At 44.0% G+C, this 20618-nt stretch overlaps 1 protein-coding gene across 2 annotated transcripts in view; it reads right to left on the bottom strand.

Moving 5' to 3' along the window:
• LOC129813220 (synaptosomal-associated protein 25-B-like) overlaps positions 1 to 20344 on the bottom strand; it is an 84632-nt gene extending 64288 nt beyond the window's left edge. For both annotated transcript variants that reach the window (XM_055865501.1, XM_055865503.1), the window contains exon 1: positions 20235 to 20344. The gene's annotated coding sequence lies outside the window, so the exon portion shown is untranslated. The remainder of the gene's footprint in view (positions 1 to 20234) is intronic.
• Positions 20345 to 20618: the final 274 nt, after the last annotated feature.

The following is a 20618-nucleotide window of genomic DNA, read 5'->3' as shown; positions in this document are numbered from 1 at the left end:
TTACTCAGGACCAGATGTTTGGATATGCATATGCTTGGGAGTATTAGATAGAAAACACTCTGAAGTTTCTAAAACTGTTAAAATAATGTCTGTGAGTATAACAGAACTGATATGGCAGGCGAAAACCAGAGAAAAATCCATCCAGGAAGTGGGATTTTTTTTGATGTGGGTAGTTTTCAATTGAATGCCTGTATTGTATCTAATGGGTTAGGACCCAGATTGCAATTCCTATGGTTTCCACTAGATGTCAACAGTCTTTAGACATTGTTTCAGGCTTGTATTTTGAAAAACGACGAGTAAAAAGAGCTTTTGGTCAGTGGACAGGGGAAGTATGCAGAGCTGGATTGGGAGCATGACCATGAGCGCGCTGTTTGCTGTTTTTCATTTCTATTGAATATGTTATTGTCCGGTTGAAATATTATTCATTATTTAGACCATAGACAACCTGAGGATTTATTATAAACATCGTTTGACATGTTTCGACGAACTTTACCGGTACTATTAGGATGTATTCGTCTGCATGTTTTGACCGCCCTGGAGCCAGTGGATTACTGAACAAAATGGGCCAACAAAAAGGAGTTTTTGAGAACTAAAAAGGGACTTTATTGAACAAAACAAACATTTATTGTGTAACAGGGAGTCTTGTTAGTGCAACCATATGAAGATCATCAAAGGTAAGTGATTCATTTTATCGCTATTTCTGACTTTTGTGACTCCTCTACTTGGTTGGAAAATGTTTGTATTCTTTTGTAAGTAGGGCGCTGTCCTCAGATAATCGCATGGTATGCTTTCGCCGTAAAGCCTTTTTGAAATCTGACACAGCGGCTGGATTAACAAGAAGTTAATCTTTAAGCCGATGTATAACACTTGTATACTTTATGAATGTTTATTATGAGTATTTCGGTATTTGGAATTTGGCGCTCTGCAATTTCACAGGATGTTGGCCAGGTGGGACGCTACCGTTTCTTCAAGTAGCGTCAACGACTACTAAAGGACACCAATAAGAAGAAGAGACTTGCTTGGGCCAAGAAACACGAGCAATGGACATTAGACCGGTGGAAATCTGTCCTTTGGTCTGATGAGTCCAAATTTGAGATTTTTGGTTCCAACCGTTGTGTCTTTGTGAGACGCAGAGTAGGTGAACGGATGATCGCCGCAGGTGTGGTTCCCACCGTGAAGCATGGAGGAGGAGGTGTGATGGTGTGGGGGTGCTTTGCTGGTGACACTGTCTGTGATTTGTTTAGAGTTCAAGGCACACTTAACCAGCATGGCTACCAAAGCATTCTGCAGCGATACGCTATCCCATCTGGTTTGTGCTTAGAGGGACTATCATTTGTTTTTCAACAACTCCTTCAAAACTGTTGGGAAAGCATTCCAGGTGAAGCTGGTTGAGAGGATGCCAAGAGTGTGCAAAGATGTCATCAAGGCTACTTTGAATAATATAAAATATAAAAATTTGTTTTACACCTTTTTTGTTACTACATGATTTCATATGTGTTATTTTATAGTTTTGGTGTCTTCACTATTATTCTACAATGTAGAAAATAGTAAAAATAAAGAAAAACCGTGGAATGAAAAGGTGTGTCCAAACTTTTGACTGGTACTGTATATATATGTATATGTATGTATACAAATGTATGTGGGCACCCCTTCAAATGAGTGGATTTGGCTATTTCACCCACGCCCGTTGCTGACAGGTGTATAAAATCGATCACACAGCCATGCAATCTCCATAGACAAACATTGGGAAGTAGAATGGCCTTACTCTAGAGCTCTATGACTTTCAACATGACAACGTCATAGGATACCACCTTCCCAAGAAGTCAGTTCATCAAATGTCGCCCTGCTAGAACTGCCCCGGTCAACTGTAAGTGCTGTTGTTGTGAAGTGGAAACATCTAGGATTAACAACAGCTCAGCCGTGAAGTGGTAGGCCACACAAGCTCACCGAATGGGACCGCCCATTGCTGATCTGCGTAGCGCGTAAAAATCGTCTGTCCTCGGTTGCAACACTCACTACCAAGTTCCAAACTGCCACTGGAAGCAACATCAGCACAATAGCTGTTCATCGGGAGCTTCATGAAATGAGTTTCCATGGCCGAGCAGCCTAAAATCACCATGTGCAATGCCAAGCGTCAGCTGGAGTGACATAACGCTTGGACTCTGGGGGAGTGGAAACGTGGGTTTGGTGGATGCCAGGAGAACGCAAACTGCCCGAATGAATATTGCCAACTGTAATTTTTGGTGGAGGAGGAATAATGGTTTGGGACTGTTTTTTATGATTCGGAACCTACTGTAGGGAAACAGGAAGTCAACCCACAGAGACCTACTGTAGGGAAACAGGACTTCAACCCACAGAGACCTACTGTAGGGAAAGAGGAAGTCAACCCACATAGACCTACTGTAGGGAAACAGGACTTCAAACCACAGAGACCTATTGTAGTCAAACAGGAAGTCAACCCACAGAGACCTACTGTAGGGAAACAGGACTTCAAGCCACAGAGACCTACTGTAGTCAAACAGGAAGTAAACCCACAGAGACCTACTGTAGGGAAACAGGAAGTCAACCCACAGAGACCTACTGTAGGGAAACAGAAAGTCAACCCACAGAGACCTACTGTAGGGAAACAGGAAGTCAACCCACAGAGACCTACTGTAGGGAAACAGGAAGTCCACCCACAGAGACCTACTGTAGGGAAACAGGACTTCAAACCACAGAGACCTACTGTAGTCAAACAGGAAGTCAACCCACAGAGACCTACTGTAGGGAAACAGGACTTCAAGCCACAGAGACCTACTGTAGTCAAACAGGAAGTCAACCCACAGAGACCTACTGTAGGGAAACAGGAAGTCAACTCACAGAGACCTACTTTAGGGAAACAGGAAGTCAACCCACAGAGACCTACTGTAGAGAAACAGGAAGTCCACCCACAGAGACCTACTGTAGGGAAACAGGACTTCAAACCACAGAGACCTACTGTAGTCAAACAGGAAGTCAATCCACAGAGACCTACTGTAGGGAAACAGGAAGTCAACTCACAGAGACCTACTGTAGGGAAACAGGACTTCAAACCACAGAGACCTACTATAGTCAAACAGGAAGTCAACCCACAGAGACCTACTGTAGGGAAACAGGACTTCAAGCCACAGAGACCTACTGTAGTCAAACAGGAAGTCAACCCACAGAGACCTACTGTAGGGAAACAGGAAGTCAACTCACAGAGACCTACTTTAGGGAAACAGGAAGTCAACTCACAGAGAACTACTGTAGGGAAACAGGACTTCAAACCACAGAGACCTACTGTAGTCAAACAGGAAGTCAACCCACAGAGACCTACTGTAGGGAAAGAGGACTTCAAGCCACAGAGACCTACTGTAGTCAAACAGGAAGTCAACCCACAGAGACCTACTGTAGGGAAACAGGAAGTCAACTCACAGAGACCTACTTTAGGGAAACAGGAAGTCAACCCACAGAGAACTACTGTAGGGAAACAGGACTTCAAACCACAGAGACCTACTGTAGTCAAACAGGAAGTCAACCCACAGAGACCTACTGTAGGGAAAGAGGACTTCAAGCCACAGAGACCTACTGTAGTCAAACAGGAAGTCAACCCACAGAGACCTACTTTAGGGAAACAGGAAGTCAACCCACAGAGACCTACTTTAGGGAAACAGGAAGTCAACCCACAGAGACCTACTTTAGGGAAACAGGAAGTCAACCCACAGAGACCTACTTTAGGGAAACAGGAAGTCAACCCACAGAGACCTACTTTAGGGAAACAGGAAGTCAACCCACAGAGACCTACTGTAGGGAAACAGGACTACAACCCACAGAGACCTACTGTAGGGAAGCAGGACGTCCAACATGTGCGTATCCACTGCTTGGCAGTCATAACTTGAAGCTGTTTCTCAGTGAGTACTGTATGTAGGCCACCATGCCTTGTTGCACGTCAACTCTGATACTCTTCCATGTTTGATTTTGCCCCTCAACCCCAGACGGTCCTGTTTCTGGGCATCCAGACACATAGTATAGGAGAGAACATGAACACAATGCTAGCCAGCCATACCCCTCCCTCCCCTAGCCTGCACTCGCCTGCTAAATATTTGAAGCAATCTGACAAAGATGAAGGGCAGGAACCCATTAGAGGCTCTAAGAAGCGGAAGTAGGTGCAGCCAGCTTCCACACTAGCACAGCATTCTATATCCCTTTCTCTCTCTCAATTCAATTCAAGGGCTTTATTGGCATGGGAAAGATGTTAACATTGCCAAAGCAAGTGAAGTAGATAATACATAAAAGTGAAATAAACAATAAGAATTAATTTACAGTAAACATTATTCTCACAGAAGTTTCCAAACAATAAAGACATTTCAAATTACATATTATGTCTTTATACATTGATGTAACGATGTGCAAAAAGTTAAAGTACAAAAGGGAAAATAGATACAATGGTGTTTATTCTTCACTGGTTGCCCTTTTCATGTGGCAACAGGTCACAAATCTTACTGACGTGATGGCACATTGTGGTATTTTTTATTTTATTTCGCCTTTATTTAACCAGGAAGGCCAGTTGAGAACAAGTTATCATTTACACCTGCGACCTGGCCAAGATAAAGCAAAGAAGTACGACACAAACAACAACACAGAGTTACACATGGAATAAACAAACATACAGTCAATAACACAAAAGACAAAAAGTCTATATATAGTGTATGCAAATGAGGTAAGATTAGAGAGGTAGGCAATAAATAGGCCATAGTGGCAAAATAATTACAATATAGCAATTAAACACTGGAGTGATAGATGAATGTGCAAGTAGAGATACTGGGGTGCAAAAGAGCAAAACCAAATAAAATAAAAAATAACAGTATGGGGATGAGGAAGTTGGATGGGCTATTTACTGATGGGCTACGTACAGGTGCAGTGATCTGTGAGCTGTTCTGACAGCTGGTGCTTAAAGTTAGTGAGGGAGATATGGGTCTCCAGCTTCAGTGATTTTTACAATTCGTTCCAGTCATTGGCAGTAGAGAACTGGAAGGAAAGGCAGCCAAAAGAGGAATTTGCTTTGGGGGTGATCATTGAAAAATACATGCTGCAGCATGTCCTACCGGTGGGTGCTGCTATGGTGACCGGTGAGCTGAGATAAGGCGGGGCTTTACCTAGCAGAGGCTTGTAGATGACCTGGAGCCAGTGGGTTTGGTGACGAGTATGAAGCGAGGGCCAGCCAACGAGAGCATACAGGTCGCAGTGGTGAGTAGTATATGGGGCTTTGGTGGCAAAACGGATGTTACTGTGATAGACTGCATCCAATTTGCTGAGCAGAGTGTTGGAGGCTATTTTGTAAATGACATCACCGAAGTCAAGGATCGGCAGGATAGTCAGTTTTACGAGGGTATGTTTGGCAGCATGACTGAAGGATGCTTTGTTGCGAAATAGGAAGCCGATTCTAGATTTAATTTTGGATTGAGATGCTTAATGTGAGTCTGGAAGGAGAGTTTACAGTCTAACCAGACACCTAGGTATTTGTAGTTGTCCACATATTCTAAGTCAGAACCGTCCAGAGTAGTGATGCTGGACGGGCGGGCAGGTGCGGGCAGCGATTGGTTGAAGAGCATGCATTTAGTTTCACTTGACCTTAAGAGCAGTTGGAGGCAACGGAAGGAGAGTTATGGCTTTGAAGCTCGTCTGGAGGTTAGTTAACACAATGTCCAAAGAAGGGTCAGAAGTATACAGAATGGTGTCGTCTGTGTAGAGGTGCATCAGAGACTCACCAGCGACATCATTGATGTATACAGAGAAAAGAGTCGGCCCGAGAATTGAACCCTGTGGCACCCCCATAGGGACGGGACAACAGGCCCTCCGATTTGAAACATTGAACTCTGTCTGAGAAGTAGTTGGTGAACCAGGCGAGGCAGTCATTTCAGAAACCAAGGCTGTTGAGTCTGCCAATAAGAATGTGGTGATTGACAGAGTCGAAAGCCTTGGTCAGGTCGATGAAAACAGCTGCACAGTATTGTCGATGGCGGTTAGGATATCGTTTAGGACCTTGAGCGTGGCTGAGGTGCACCCATGACCAGCTCGGAAACCAAATTGCACAGCGGAGAAGGTACGGTGGGATTCGAAATGGTCTGTGATCTGTTTGCTAACTTGGCTTTCTAAGACCTTAGAAAGGCAGGGTAGGATAGATATAGGTCTATAGAAGTTTGGGTCTAGAGTGTCTTCCCTTTGAAGAGGGGGATGACTGCGGCAGCTTTCCAATCTTTGGGGATCTCAGACGATACAAAAGAGAGGTTGAACAGGCTAGCAATAGGGGTTGCAACAATTTCGGCTGATCATTTTAGAAGAGAGGGCCCAGATTGGCTAACCCTGCTGATTTGTAGGGGTCCAGACTTTGTAGCTCTTTCAGAACATCAGGTATCTGGATTTGGGTGAAGGAGAAATGGGGGAGGCCTGGGCAAGCTGCTGTGGGGGATGCAGCGGTGTTGACTAGGGTAGCGGTCGTCAGGTGGAAAGCATGGCCAGCCGTTGAAAAATAATTATTGAAATTCTCAATAATAGTGGATTTATCGGTGGTGACAGTCTTTCCTAGCCTCAGCGCAGTGGGCAGCTGGGAGGAGGTGCTCTTACTCTCCATGGACTTTACAGTGTCCCAGAACTTTTTGGAGTTTGTGCTGCAGGATGCACATTTCCTAACTGCCTGTGTATGTTGGTTCCTAAATTCCCTGAAAAGTTGCATATCGTGGGGGCTATTTGATGCTAATGCAGTACGCCACAGAATGTTTTTGTGCTGGTCAAGGGCAGTCAGGTCTGGAGTGAACCAAGGGCTATATCTGTTCCTGGTTCTACATTTTTTGAATGGGGCATGCTTATCTAAGATGGTGATGAAATCACTTCTAAAGAATAACCAGGCATCGTCTACTGACGGAATGAGATCAATATCCTTCCAGGATACCCGGGCCTGGGTCGATTAGGATTGATTAGGACCCGGGATACCCGGGTCGATTAGGATTGCCTGCTCGCTGAAGTGTTTTAGGGAGCGCTTGACAGTGATGAGGGGTGATCGTTTGACCACAGACCCATTACGGATGCAAGCAATGAGGCAGTGATCACTGAGATCCTGGTTGAAGACAGCAGAGGTGTATTTGGAGGGCAGGTTGCTTAGGATGATATCTATGAGGGTGCCTGTGTTTACAGATTTGGGATTGTACCTGTTAGGTTCAATGATAATTTGTGTGAGATTGAGGGCATCAAGCTTAAATTGTAGGATGGCCGGGGTGTTAAGCATATCTCAGTTTAGGTCACCTAACAGCACGAGCTATGAAGATAGATGGGGGGAAATCAATTCACATATGGTGTCCAGGGCACAGCTGGGGGCAGAAGGTGGTCTATAGCAAGTGGCAACAGTGAGAGACTTGTTCCTGGAAAGGTGGATTTTTAAAAGTAGAAGCTCAATTTTTTTTTGGTACAGACCTGGATAGTAAGACAGAACTCTGCAGGCTATCTCTGCAGTAGATTGCAACTCCGCCCCCTTTGGCAGTTCTATCTTTTCAGAAAATGTTATAGTTAGGGATGGTAATTTCAGGGTTTTTGGTGTCCTTCCTATGCCAGGATTCAGACACAGCTAGGACATCCGGGTTGGCAGAGTGTGCTAAAGCAGTGAATAAAACAAACTTAGGGAGGAAGCTTCTAATGTTAACATGCATGAAACCAAGGCTTTTACAGCTACAGAAGTCAACAAATGAGAGGGCCTGGGGAATGGGAGTTGAGCTAGGCACTGCAGGGATTAACCTCTACATCACCAGAGGAGCAGAGCAGGAGTAGGATAAAGCTACGGCTAAGGGCTATAAGAACTGGTTGTCTAGTACGTTCGGGAAAGAGAGTAAAAGGAGCAGGTTTCTGGGCGCGGTAGAATAGATTCATTGCATAATGTACAGACAAAGGGATGGTGGGATGTGAATACAGTTGAGGTAAACCTAGGCATAGAGGGCTAGATGGCCGGGGCTAGCAGGCTAGCAGAAGGGCCTTAGAGGGAGATCGCGACGGAAGAAGGCAGTTGTTTTAGCCCCCTCATGCGGTTACGTCGGCAGACCAGTCATGCTGGATCAGCAGGTGTTTGTGTAGTAAAAGGGTCCAGGCCAATTGGAAAAATAGGAATAGTACCCAAGAAATTGACTGATGGGCCACTTCAGCTAACAGTCCGGTATGCTCTAGATAGCTAGCGGGCTGCGGCTAGCAGGCTAGCAGGCTGGCAGATGGGCATTCAGGGTACGTCGCAACGAAGGAGCCAGATGGAAAAAAAACCTCAGGCGGATTACATCGGTAGTCCAATCGTGATGGATCGGGCGGGGCTCCGTATCGGCAATAAAAGGGGTCCAGGCCAATTGGCAAAATAGGTATTGTAGCCCAAGGAGTGGCGATGGTCCTCTTCAGCTAGCCGGGAGACGGGCTTAGCATAGGCTATCTCCAAGCTAATTGGTGCTTGCTTCGGGACAGGGACGTTAGCCAGGAGAAGCCAATCGGATAGCAGCTAGCTAGCTGCGGTGATCCAGGTGAAGAGGTGCAGAGCTTGCGGTAGGAATCCGGTAATATGGAGAAAAAGGAGTCCGATAAGCTCTGGGTTGAAACACGCTGTACATACTGGCAGGAGTTGTCCTGGCTAAAGGTTAGCTGATGACCGCTAGCAGTGGCTAGCTGACTACTAGCTAGTAGTTAGTTAGCTGGCTAGCTTCTGTTCGGGGTTCCGGTTCTGAGGTTAAGAAAATAGCAAATCCATACCACATTGGGTGAGGCGGGTTGCAGGAGAGTATGTTGAAGTTGGGGTTAAGAAAGATATTTAAAAAATATATGCGAAGAGAAAAGATATACAAAGATATATATAAAGATATATACACGGGACACGACAAGACGAAGACAAAAGACGTCTGACTGCAACGGCATCTTCTATTACTCCCAGTAGATATGGGAGTTTATAAAAATTGGGTTTGTTTTCAAATTCTTTGTGGATCTGTGTAATCTGAGGGAAATATGTGTCTCTAACATGGTCATACATTTGGCAGGAGGTTAGGAAGCACAGCTCAGTTCCACCCCCCCCCTTTTGTGGGCAGTGTGCACATAGCCTGTCTTCTCTTGAGAGCCATGTCTGCCTACGGTGGCCTTTCTCAATAGCAAGGCTATGCTCACTGAGTCTGTACATAATCAAAGTTTTCCTTAAGTTTGGGTCAGTCACAGTGGTCAGGTATTCTGCCACTGTGTACTCTCTGTCTAGGGCCAAATAGCATTTTAGGTTGCTCAGTTTTTTTGTTAATTCATTACCATGCACCTTGTGTGCGTGCGTGCATGCGTGCGTGCGTGAGTACGTGTGTGAGAATTAATTAAGTAATTAATGAAAGTGTGCTATCGTGTTAAATCGACATTTGGCAACATATTCCTTACAGGATTAATTGACACATAAACAAACACCAATCTTCAGTGATAATTACTCCGGTGTTCTGTGCAGTACGCACCGCATAAAGAATTGAAAATAATTCCATATATAATAGTAAATAAGGTTATCCAAGGAATAATAATAACCCTAGAGCAGAAATAACAATAACCTTAGAGCAGTAATAACAACACTAGAGCAGCAGTAACAATAACCCCAGAGCAGTAATAATAACCCCAGAGCAGTAACAATACCCCCAGAGCAGTAACAATAACCCCAGAGCAGTAACAATAACCCCAGAGCAGTAATAATAACCCCAGAGCAGTAATAATAACCCCAGAGCAGTAATAATAACCACAGAGCAGTAACAATACCCCCAGAGCAGTAACAATAACCCCAGAGCAGTAATAATAACCCCAGAGCAGTAATAATAACCCCAGAGCAGTAACAATAACCCCAGATCAGTAACAATACCCCCAGAGCAGTAACAATACCCCCAGAGCAGTAACAATAACCCCAGATCAGTAACAATAACCCCAGATCAGTAACAATAACCTCAGAGCAGTAACAATAACCCCAGAGCAGTAATAATAACCCCAGAGCAGTAACAATAACCCCAGAGCAGTAACAATACCCCCAGAGCAGTAACAATAACCCCAGAACAGTAACAATAACGCCAGAGCAGAAATAATAACCATTAAGCATTAATAATAGCTCTAGAGCAACAATAACAATAACTCCAGAGCAGTAATAATAACCCTAGAGCGGTAATAGTAACCCCAGAGCAGTAATAACCCGGGAGCGGAAGTAATAACCCTGCAGCAGTCAAAATACAGATAAATAGATACAGGAAAACGGAATGTGTTTGAACCCGGTCCGGCAAACAGAGAAGATTCAAATGTGAGACATTCCTCCTACACAAGGTCAATATAAATACGTGCCCTTTGCTATGTATATGGAGCTAAATATTTGTATCATTTATTAATTATAGGTTGTTTTTTTTCATTTATTCCACTCTTTATAAAAAAATACACGTGCGTGTGTGTGTGTGTGTGTGTGTGTGTGTGTGTGTGTGTGTGTGTGTGTGTGTGTGTGTGTGTGTGTGTGTGTGTGTGTGTGTGTGTGTGTGTGTGTGTGTGTGTGTGTGTGTGTGTGTGTGTGTGTTTAGGCACGTTTGTCATTATTATCCTCATTACAAGTGTACATTACCATGCACAGTTGAGAATGTGCTTGTACAGACAGTCTGTTTGTGCATCACCATTTTACCTGTAACTCTGACAGCGCATCTCTACACAAGTGACACATAACACAAAGCAACACTACACACACACACACTGCTAGTGCTAACACACTGACAATATGGCGTCATGGAATATTATGGATCCTTGTTGAGACACTGAAGAAAAACCGAATAGAAAGTCTGGTGAGCTGGGAAGAATTATAATTATAAATTGGGTGGTTCGAGCCCTGAATTCTGATTGGCTGACAGACGTGGTATATCAGACCGTATACCACTGGTATGACAAATCGTTTATTTTTACTGCTTTAATTACGTTGGTAACCAGTTTATAATAGCAATAAGGCACCTCGGGGGTTTGTGGTATATGGCCAATATACCACGTCTAAGGGCTGTCTCCAGGCACTCCACGTTGTGTCGTGCTTAAGAACATCCCCTCGCCGTGGTATATTGGCCATATACCACACCCCTTGGTGCATTAGTGCGTAAAATATAATTTGCCTTCAAGCATGTGCTTCACAAAGAATCAATTAACCACATTGACACGAGACGCTACTGTCTTGTGCACCAACTAAATACAGTCATTAAAATACGATGTCAAAATGGACAGATCTCATTTCCTCATTATATAACTTTCAAAGAGCGCGGCCTGTGTGTGTGTGTGTGTCTGTGTGTGTGTGTGTGTGTCTGTGTGTGTGTGTGTGTGTCTGTGTGTGTCTGTGTGTGTGTGTGTGTGTGTGTGTCTGTGTGTGTGTGTGTGTGTGTGTGTGTGTGTGTGTGTGTGTGTGTGTGTGTGTGTGTGTGTGTGTGTGTGTGTGTGTGTGTGTGTGTGTGTGTGTGTGTGTGTGTGTGTGTGTGTGTGTGTGTGTGTGTGTGTGTGTGTGTCTGTGTGTGTAGTGGTAAGGCCTGTGATGTCAATGCAGTATTCAGGATATTCAAAGCAATCATCTTTCCCAGAGGGGATTACGGGACTAAAGCCAGTGTCCCATTCAGAGAGGATAAAGCCCACAGTATTAATCTAGTGGAGTAGGCCTGTTCACAGCCCCTCCACCACCAACCCCTCTCCTCTAACCCCACCCCCCTCCTCCCTCATTCCCTCTCCCCCCTCATCCCCCCTCTCCCACCCACCTCATATGTGCCCTTTGCTATATATCTGGAGCTAAATATTTTTTTTGAATTTAGTTATAGGTTGTCTTTCTCCCTTCACCCCCCCCCCCCACCCCTCTCCACCTTCTTCCCCCTCTCCCACCCTCTCCCCTCATCTCCCTCTCCCTCTCACCCCTCATCCCCCTCTCCCTCTCACCCCCCCTCTCCCCCCAGGCAGAGCACCAATCACATACACTTGCATAACACACAGTACCTCTTTCACTTTCTCTCTCTCCCTTTATCTTCCACGTTTGATCTCTCTCTTAACCCCCGACCCCCTCACTCGATGTTTCTTTCCCTAACGATGGACGTACATGTATACACAAACACAAACATACACCCTCACGCACGCACACACAGACATACATGCTCACGCCTTTATCTCCCTCCCTCAAACATGTATACATACAACCTGACACATGCCAAGACATTAGCCAGTATGCTACTATATGTATGTTAATACCCATCCTCCACAGAGCTGTATGTTAATAGCCATCCTCCACAGAGCTGTATGTTAATACCCATCCTCCACAGAGCTATATGTTAATACCCATCCTCCACAGAGCTGTATGTTAATACCCATCCTCCACAGAGCTGTATGTTAATACCCATCCTCCACAGAGCTGTATGTTAATACCCATCCTCCACAGAGCTGTATGTTAATACCCATCCTCCACAGAGCTGTATGTTAATACCCATCCTCCACAGAGCTGTATGTTAATACCATCCTCCACAGAGCTGTATGTTAATACCCATCCTCCACAGAGCTATATGTTAATACCCATCCTCCACAGAGCTGTATGTTAATACCCATCCTCCACAGAGCTGTATGTTAATACCATCCTCCACAGAGCTGTATGTTAATACCATCCTCCACAGAGCTATATGTTAATACCCATCCTCCACAGAGCTATATGTTAATACCCATCCTCCACAGAGCTGTAAAAATGCCTTGCTCTGTGGTGACTTCAAAGTGCCAGGGCTGCACTCCTGTAGCCAGATGTGACACTCTCCTCTCCTCTCCTCTCCTCTCCTCTCCTCTCCTCTCCTCTCCTCTCCTCTCCTCTCCTCTCCTCTCCTCTTCTCTTCTCTTCTCTTCTCTTCTCTTCTCTTCTCTTCTCTTCTCTTCTCCTCTCCTCTCCTCTCCTCTCCTCTCCTCTCCTCTCCTCTCCTCTCCTCTCCTCTCCTCTCCTCTCCTCTCCTCTCCTCTCCTCTCCTCTCCTCTTCTCTTCTCTTCTCCTCTCCTCTCCTCTCCTCTCCTCTCCTCTCCTCTCCTCTCCTCTCCTCTCCTCTCTTCTCTTCTCTTCTCTACTCTACTCTACTCTACTCTACTCTACTCTACTCTACTCTACTCTACTCTACTCTACTCTACTCTACTCTACTCTACTCTACTCTTCCACTCCTCTTCACTTCCAATTCCCACTCACACAGATGTAGGATTCATGAGGAACACTGTCTCTCTGGTCCGGGCCAGTTGTGCCTCTCTGTCAGTTAAATAGTCTGACAGTCTCCATAGCTCTGGTGGATGACTGTATCTCCCAGCATGTCCTTGCTTTGGGGATTCTTCTGAGTGTGTGTGTGTGTGTGTGTGCATTACGTGTTTCTGCGGATCTGCAGTCTCATTCAAATCAATGAGGCAGTCACAATCTCATTCAAATCAATGAGGCAGTCACAGTCTCATTCAAATCAATGAGGCAGTCACAATCTCATTCAAATCAACGAGGCAGTCACAATCTCATTCAAATCAATGAGGCAGTCACAGTCTCAGATTCTAAAAGGTTTCAGAAACGATCTGTCACGGGGGAACAGAAGCCAGAGGAAACGGAACACTCGATATCCAGTGTTGTGGAAGTGACATCACAGCTTGGTGTCTGCTTCAGGACACTTGCATCCATCATAATCAATAGACAATGATCAATAGAAATCAAAATCAAATCAAATGTTATTTGTCAAATACACATGGTTAGCAGATGTTAATGCGAGTGTAGCTAAATGCTTGTGCTTCTAGTTCCGACCGTGCAGTAATATCTAACAAGTAATCCAACAATTTCACAACAACTACCTTATACACACAAGTGTAAGGAATGAATAAGAATATGTACATAAAAATATATGAATGAGTGATGGCCGAACGGCATAGGCAAGATGCAGTAGATGGTATAGAGTACAGTATATACATATGAGATGAGTAATGTAGGGTTTGTAAACATTATATAAAGTGGCATTGTTTAAAGTGGCTAGTGATACATTTATTATTAAAGTGGCTAGTTTAAAGTGGATAGTGGTGAGAGATGAGTCAGTATGTTGGCAGCAGCCACTCAATGTTAGTGATGGACCAGTATGGGGAATGATAAAGTCTTAATAGGATGACTGGCGAGACCCACCTCGAAGATGAAACTGCTGGAAGTTTAACCTGCCCATATATTTTCTAAATGAATAATCATCAGCAAAAATATATATATTGCGATTTACAAAATAATAATCCTACAGAGCATACTTTCATATAGGTGTGCACAAAGCTTTGTGGATGTGTATATAATCTTACCTATTTCTTACTGATTAAAACAGCCTACAGAGCATTCAAATTCAAATCTGGACCTCAAAGCCAGTTCCACTGCTTTTTAAAATTGTTCCCCTCTAATCAAGGACTGATTTAGACCTGGAACACCAGGTGGTTGCAATTAATTATCAGGGAGAACAGAAAACTATCAGTACATCTGGACCTCCAGGGGTAAGATCGGAAATACCCCTTTCTTAGACTCTTAGACATTTTTTTCTAAAATAGTTATTCTGCTGTCCACATAGGAGAGCCCACTTTGGTACCAGGTAAAACCCTTTTTGGTTCCAAGTAGAACTATTTTGGGTTCAATGTAGAACCCTCTGTTTAAAGGGTTCTACCTGGAACCAAAAAGGTTCTACCTGGAACCAAAAGGGATTATTCAAAGGGTTCTCCTATGGTGACAGCTGAACGTAAGAGCCTACAGAGACATGATCAGTGCAGTACTACAGATAGATATAATTCTGCTGACTCTGGTATACTGTCAGTCGTCATGCAGGAAGTCAACAACATCTCTCTCTTCTCTCTTCTACTATACAAGCGCTCCCGAGCGGAGCAGTGGTCTGAGGCACTACATCTCAGTGCTAGAGGCATCACTACAAACCCTGGTTCGATCCCGGGCTGTATCACGACCGGACGTGATCGAGAGTCCCATAGGGTGACGCACATTTGGTCGAGCGTCGTCCGTGTTAGGGGAGGGTCTGGCTGGGGTAGGTCGTCATTGTAAAATAAGAATTTGTTCTTAACTGACTTGCCTAGTTAAGTAAAGGTTAAATATATATATATTTTTAAATACAATAAATCATGAATGACTCTTCCCCCTGAACTACACTCCCACAGACATGATCAAGATTTCACATAATTGTTCTTGCACTGACATTCAGGTTGGTCTTTTCTTACTACCCCAGGTGGAGAGGTCGGGCAACAACAACTCCACCATGCTGACTCTCAACAGGGTGCTCAGCACCCTCCCGTACGACTGTGGGCCACTCCTACTCTATCCATCAAGTTTGCTGACAACACAACGGTGGTAGGCCTGCTCACCAACAGTGATGAGACAGCCCTACAGGGAGGAGGTCAGATACCTGGCAGTGGGTTGCCAAGACAACAACCTCTACCTCAACATCAGCAAGACCAAGGAGCTGATGGTGAACTACAGGAAGTAGGGGAGGGGTGCATATCCACATCGACGAGGCCGCAGTGGAGCGGGTCAAGAGCTTCTAGTTCCTCTGTGTCCACATGACTGAGGACTTACCATGGTCCTCTCACACCAACACAGTCATAAAGAAGGCACGGCAGTGCCTCTTCTCCCTTAGGAGCCTGAAACGATTTGGCATGGCCCCTCAGATCCTAAGGAATAGAGAGCCTCACCATCGAGAGCACCATCGAGAGCACCATCGAGAGCCTCCTGACTAGTTGTCTGGTATGGAAACTGCACCACCCTTGACCGGAAGGCCCTACAGAGGGTGGTGTGGACGGCCCAGCGCTTCACTGGGGGTGAGCTCCCATCCATCCAGGACATATATGCCAAGTAATGTTTGAGAAAGGTCTAAAAATTACCAAAGGCTCCAGCCACCCAAAACATGGATTGTTCTCCATGCTCCTGTTAGGCAGGAGGTACCGGTGCATCAACGCACAGACCAACAGAGACCTAAACAGCTTCTATCTCCTGGCCATACGACTGTTAAATGGCTAAGACCACTGCTCTCCCTCTCTCACAGACTAGCCACATTGACTCTTTGTAAATCCACAGGTCTACCCACTCAGACACACACACCCTCACTGTCACCCTTACTCACACCAAACACACACATATACACACTCACACACACCCTCACTGTCATCCTTACTCACACCAAACACACACGTATATACACTCACACAGACCCTCACTGTCACCCTTACTCACACCAAATACACACACACACTCACACACACCCTCACTGTCACCCTTACTCACACCAAACACACACATATACACACTCACACAGACCCTCACTGTCACCCTTACTCACACCAAACACACACGTATACACACTCACACACACCCTCACTGTCACCCTTACTCACAACAAACACACACACACACACACTCACACATACCCTCACTCACACACTCATTAGTGACGCCACACACTCACAGACACCCACACACACACCCTCACACGTACCCTGCTGCTAAAATGGTTATTGACTAGATGTATTACTACCACTATGCTGTTGTTAATTGATTATTGATTTCTATTACCATTAGTATCTATTTATCCTGCTACTGGTCACTATTACTGCTGTTTACATGTATATATTATCACTAGTATATTACCACCAGTATTTATATATTACCACTAGTATTTATATATTACCACCAGTATTTATATATTCCCACTAGTATTTATATATTACCACTGGTATATTACCACCAGTATTTATATATTACCACTAGTATTTATATATTACCACTAGTATATTACCACCAGTATTCATATATTACCACTAGTATTTATATATTACCACTAGTATTTATATATTACCACCAGTATTTATATATTACCACTAGTATATTACCACCAGTATTTATATATTACCACTAGTATATTACCACCAGTATTTATATATTACCACTAGTATATTACCACCAGTATTTATATATTACCACTAGTATATTACCACCAGTATTTATATATTACCACTAGTATATTACCACCCGTATTTATATATTACCACTAGTATATTACCACCAGTATTTATATATTACCACTAGTATATTACCACCCGTATTTATATATTGCCACTAGTATATTACCACCAGTATTTATATATTACCACTAGTATATTACCCAGTATTTATATATTACCACTAGTATATTACCACCAGTATTTATATATTACCACTAGTATATTACCACCAGTATTTATATATTATCACTAGTATATTACCACCAGTATTTATATATTACCACTAGTATATTACCACCAGTATTTATATATTACCACCAGTATTTATATATTACCACCAGTATTTATATATTACCACTAGTATATTACCACCAGTATTTATATATTACCACTAGTATATTACCACCAGTATGTATATATTCCTATTCTGTATATCCACTTATCACGTCTACACTGACACTCTTGTACAGACACACACACACACACACACACACATACTCACACTAACACCCCCACACTTAGAATTAGATACACACACTCACACTAACAATCTTACAATGAAGAATGTTTCTCACCCAAATGGTTATGGGGGGTTTGGGATTTAGGGACTGTAAAGCTGATCCTAGATCAGTACAAGGGCGTCTTTTACACTGAGCTAGCCTATAGGTTACCACTTTGGACCCCCCCCCCCCCCATTCTGTGTGTTAATGAGTGATCCTCACAGCCTAACTCAGCCACTAGGTCACCACCTGCTGGTATGTTCTGTTCTCACCCTGCTTGACCAAACCCAGGCTCCATAAGCCGCATTAAGGCCATGGACAACAAGGAATGTGCCAACTCTCCACCTGTAAATACACACTCGTGAACAACTTCAACGTACTGTCATTTAACCTACACACCATCTCAGAAAAGATGTCCGTGTGGCAGACCTTCCCTGCTTCCCATTAAAACTGGAGCAGAGATAATCTAGTGCTCCTGTCTCATTATCCTGAGTTAGAACAATGAATGGGAGAGATCAGTGTGGTTAAACCAGACTGAATACGAAGTGAATCAACTGTGAAATTGGTTTGGATGTCAAGCTGCTGGAGTTCTAACGACACACTGTATCTCAGGAAGAGGTCAGGGGTCATGCTGAAACGTCAGTCAGTCTGCCAGTCCCTGCTAGACCCGGCTTCCATTAAAACTAGGCCTATAGTGCAAAGCAAAGATAATCAAGTGCCTCAGTATCATCATCCCAATGAATGGATGTGATCCGGGTGAGTCTGAGGCTTTCTACGAGCAGCTTTCCTTCCCCATTGTTTGTGTGACTGAGTTGAAGAGTGCAGGCTTCCTCTTCAAATGACAAAACCCTGGATAATAACATAGAATCCTGCGTATTCAAGCAACAGCACTATACAGGCCTATCGTAGGCCACACAGTCACTGATTCAGAAACAAACACATTTTGATCTCCCTACCTACATATCCCGTACACTACCTACCGCCGCTGTGCCCTTGAGCAAGACACTTTGATCCAGGGGCGCTGCTCGACAGCAGCTGATCTCAGCCTGTGATGTGTGTGTTGCGTGTCAGGTTGGGTACTATGACAACAATAAATAAAGAATATCTGTGTAACTGGACTAATAAAGCAAATGTTGTATTGTATTCTACCTCGATGTGGATAGCTCAGACTGAGCAGGTTGTCTCCTCTGACACACATATACAGAAATACACAGGACTCCCAGGGTTAATGCTCTGGGCCTTTTGGGTCAATGTAAACTATTAAGACGTGTGAAGGATATCCCCTTGGCAGAGGGAGACGGCACAGGGAATCTGGCAACCTTCCAGCTCCTCTTCCACCGGGGTTTCCGATTACACATTCTGTATAAGATAGGCTATATCATCATCACTTCCTGTCCCTGTGTTGGCGGACCAAACTATATCATCATCACTTCCTGTCCTTGTGTTGGTGGACCAAACTATATCATCATCACTTCCTGTCCCTGTGTTGGTGGACCAAACTATATCATCATCACTTCCTGTCCCTGTGTTGGCGGACCAAACTATATCATCATCCCTTCCTGTCCCTGTGTTGGTGGACCAAACTATATCATCATCACTTCCTGTCCCTGTGTTGGTGGACCAAACTATATGATCATAACTTCCTGTCCCTGTGTTGGCGGAACAAACTATATCATCATCACTTCCTGTCCCTGTGTTGGCGGACAAAACTATATCATCATCACTTCCCGTCCCTGTGTTGGCGGACCAAACTATATCATCATCACTTCCTGTCCCTGTGTTGGCGGACCAAACTATATCATCATCACTTCCTGTCCCTGTGTTGGCGGACCAAACTATATCATCATCACTTCCTGTCCCTGTGTTGGTGGACCAAACTATATCATCATCACTTCCTGTCCCTGTGTTGGTGGACCAAACTATATCATCATCACTTCCTGTCCCTGTGACATTACACAGCCACGTGCACAAAACAAAACAGACTGATTATTGATCTCCTTATAACCTAACATTTGAACCTAAATTATTACAAAGAAATCTCAAGAGCAATATCGCACCATCTTACCAATTATGTTTAAACAGCATCTTGACATTTGTTTTCAGAGAACAACCCAAAAGAGGTAAAGGCTGAATGACCAATTTCTCTGAGATAAACGAAAAAAAAAACAGGTCTAGCTTGCAAATGTTTTTTCTCCCAAACAAATCACACGATTGGTATCTCGTGCAGCTCTTCTAGAAACAAACCGTTATTATTAATGCTCTCAACGTTTCTGTCGCGTAGCCTGTGGTTTACCGGGCTGGTTCTAGAATGAGCGCTCAAGCGCTGTCCGTGGTTCTGAAATTGACCACACTCGTACCGCGCGCTCATTGCAACATGCAACACCGTTGATAAGCAGCTTTATCACGAGGAATTAAAATGGGACGTTTCTCGAAGCTAAATCCTTACTCTGTTTTAACAACAACATCATCTGATTTGATACCGATGTAAAAGTAATTTATTTTGACGAAACTAAAGAATACTACATTGAAAGTGGTTGAGATAGACTTTACAAACCCTCATTTGAAAAGAAAATCGGCGACACCACACTGTTTGTTTTGAAACTTGGCTCAGCCATTAGACATAAACTCTTATTTTCTTTAATTAAATAACCTATTATTTTTTTTTTTATCTCAACTGAACTGAATCGTTCAGCAGCCTACCTGAAGTTGTTTCAGTGGACCGTCGTCAGTTCAGGACTGGAAAATGTCTCCTTGGTGCTACCCCCACCTTCTAGTTCCTACTGCTGCCTCGCTTCAAAAGGATTGCCCTCGGAGGAAACTCCGCCCCGCCTGCAAGCGACAGCATCCACCATCAACAAAGATGGTTGCGCTCTCTGACGTCATAAACCCATAATGAAGATGAGGCTCACAGCTAGATGTTTAGGCATTAGTGGTTACTGATAATAAAGTATAACCTGGTAAAAAGTTAAATGGTAGGTGACTGATATACACTGCCCTGCTGTTTGTGGAGGAGCTAGTCCGACTAGTAGGGATGTTGAGAACTTGTAACAGATACTAAATAATACAGACAGCTCACGATTCAAG

Source organism: Salvelinus fontinalis, chromosome 16 (assembly GCF_029448725.1).
Source record: "Salvelinus fontinalis isolate EN_2023a chromosome 16, ASM2944872v1, whole genome shotgun sequence".
Taxonomy (NCBI): Eukaryota; Metazoa; Chordata; class Actinopteri; order Salmoniformes; family Salmonidae; genus Salvelinus; species Salvelinus fontinalis.
This window is presented reverse-complemented; position numbering and strand designations above follow the sequence as displayed.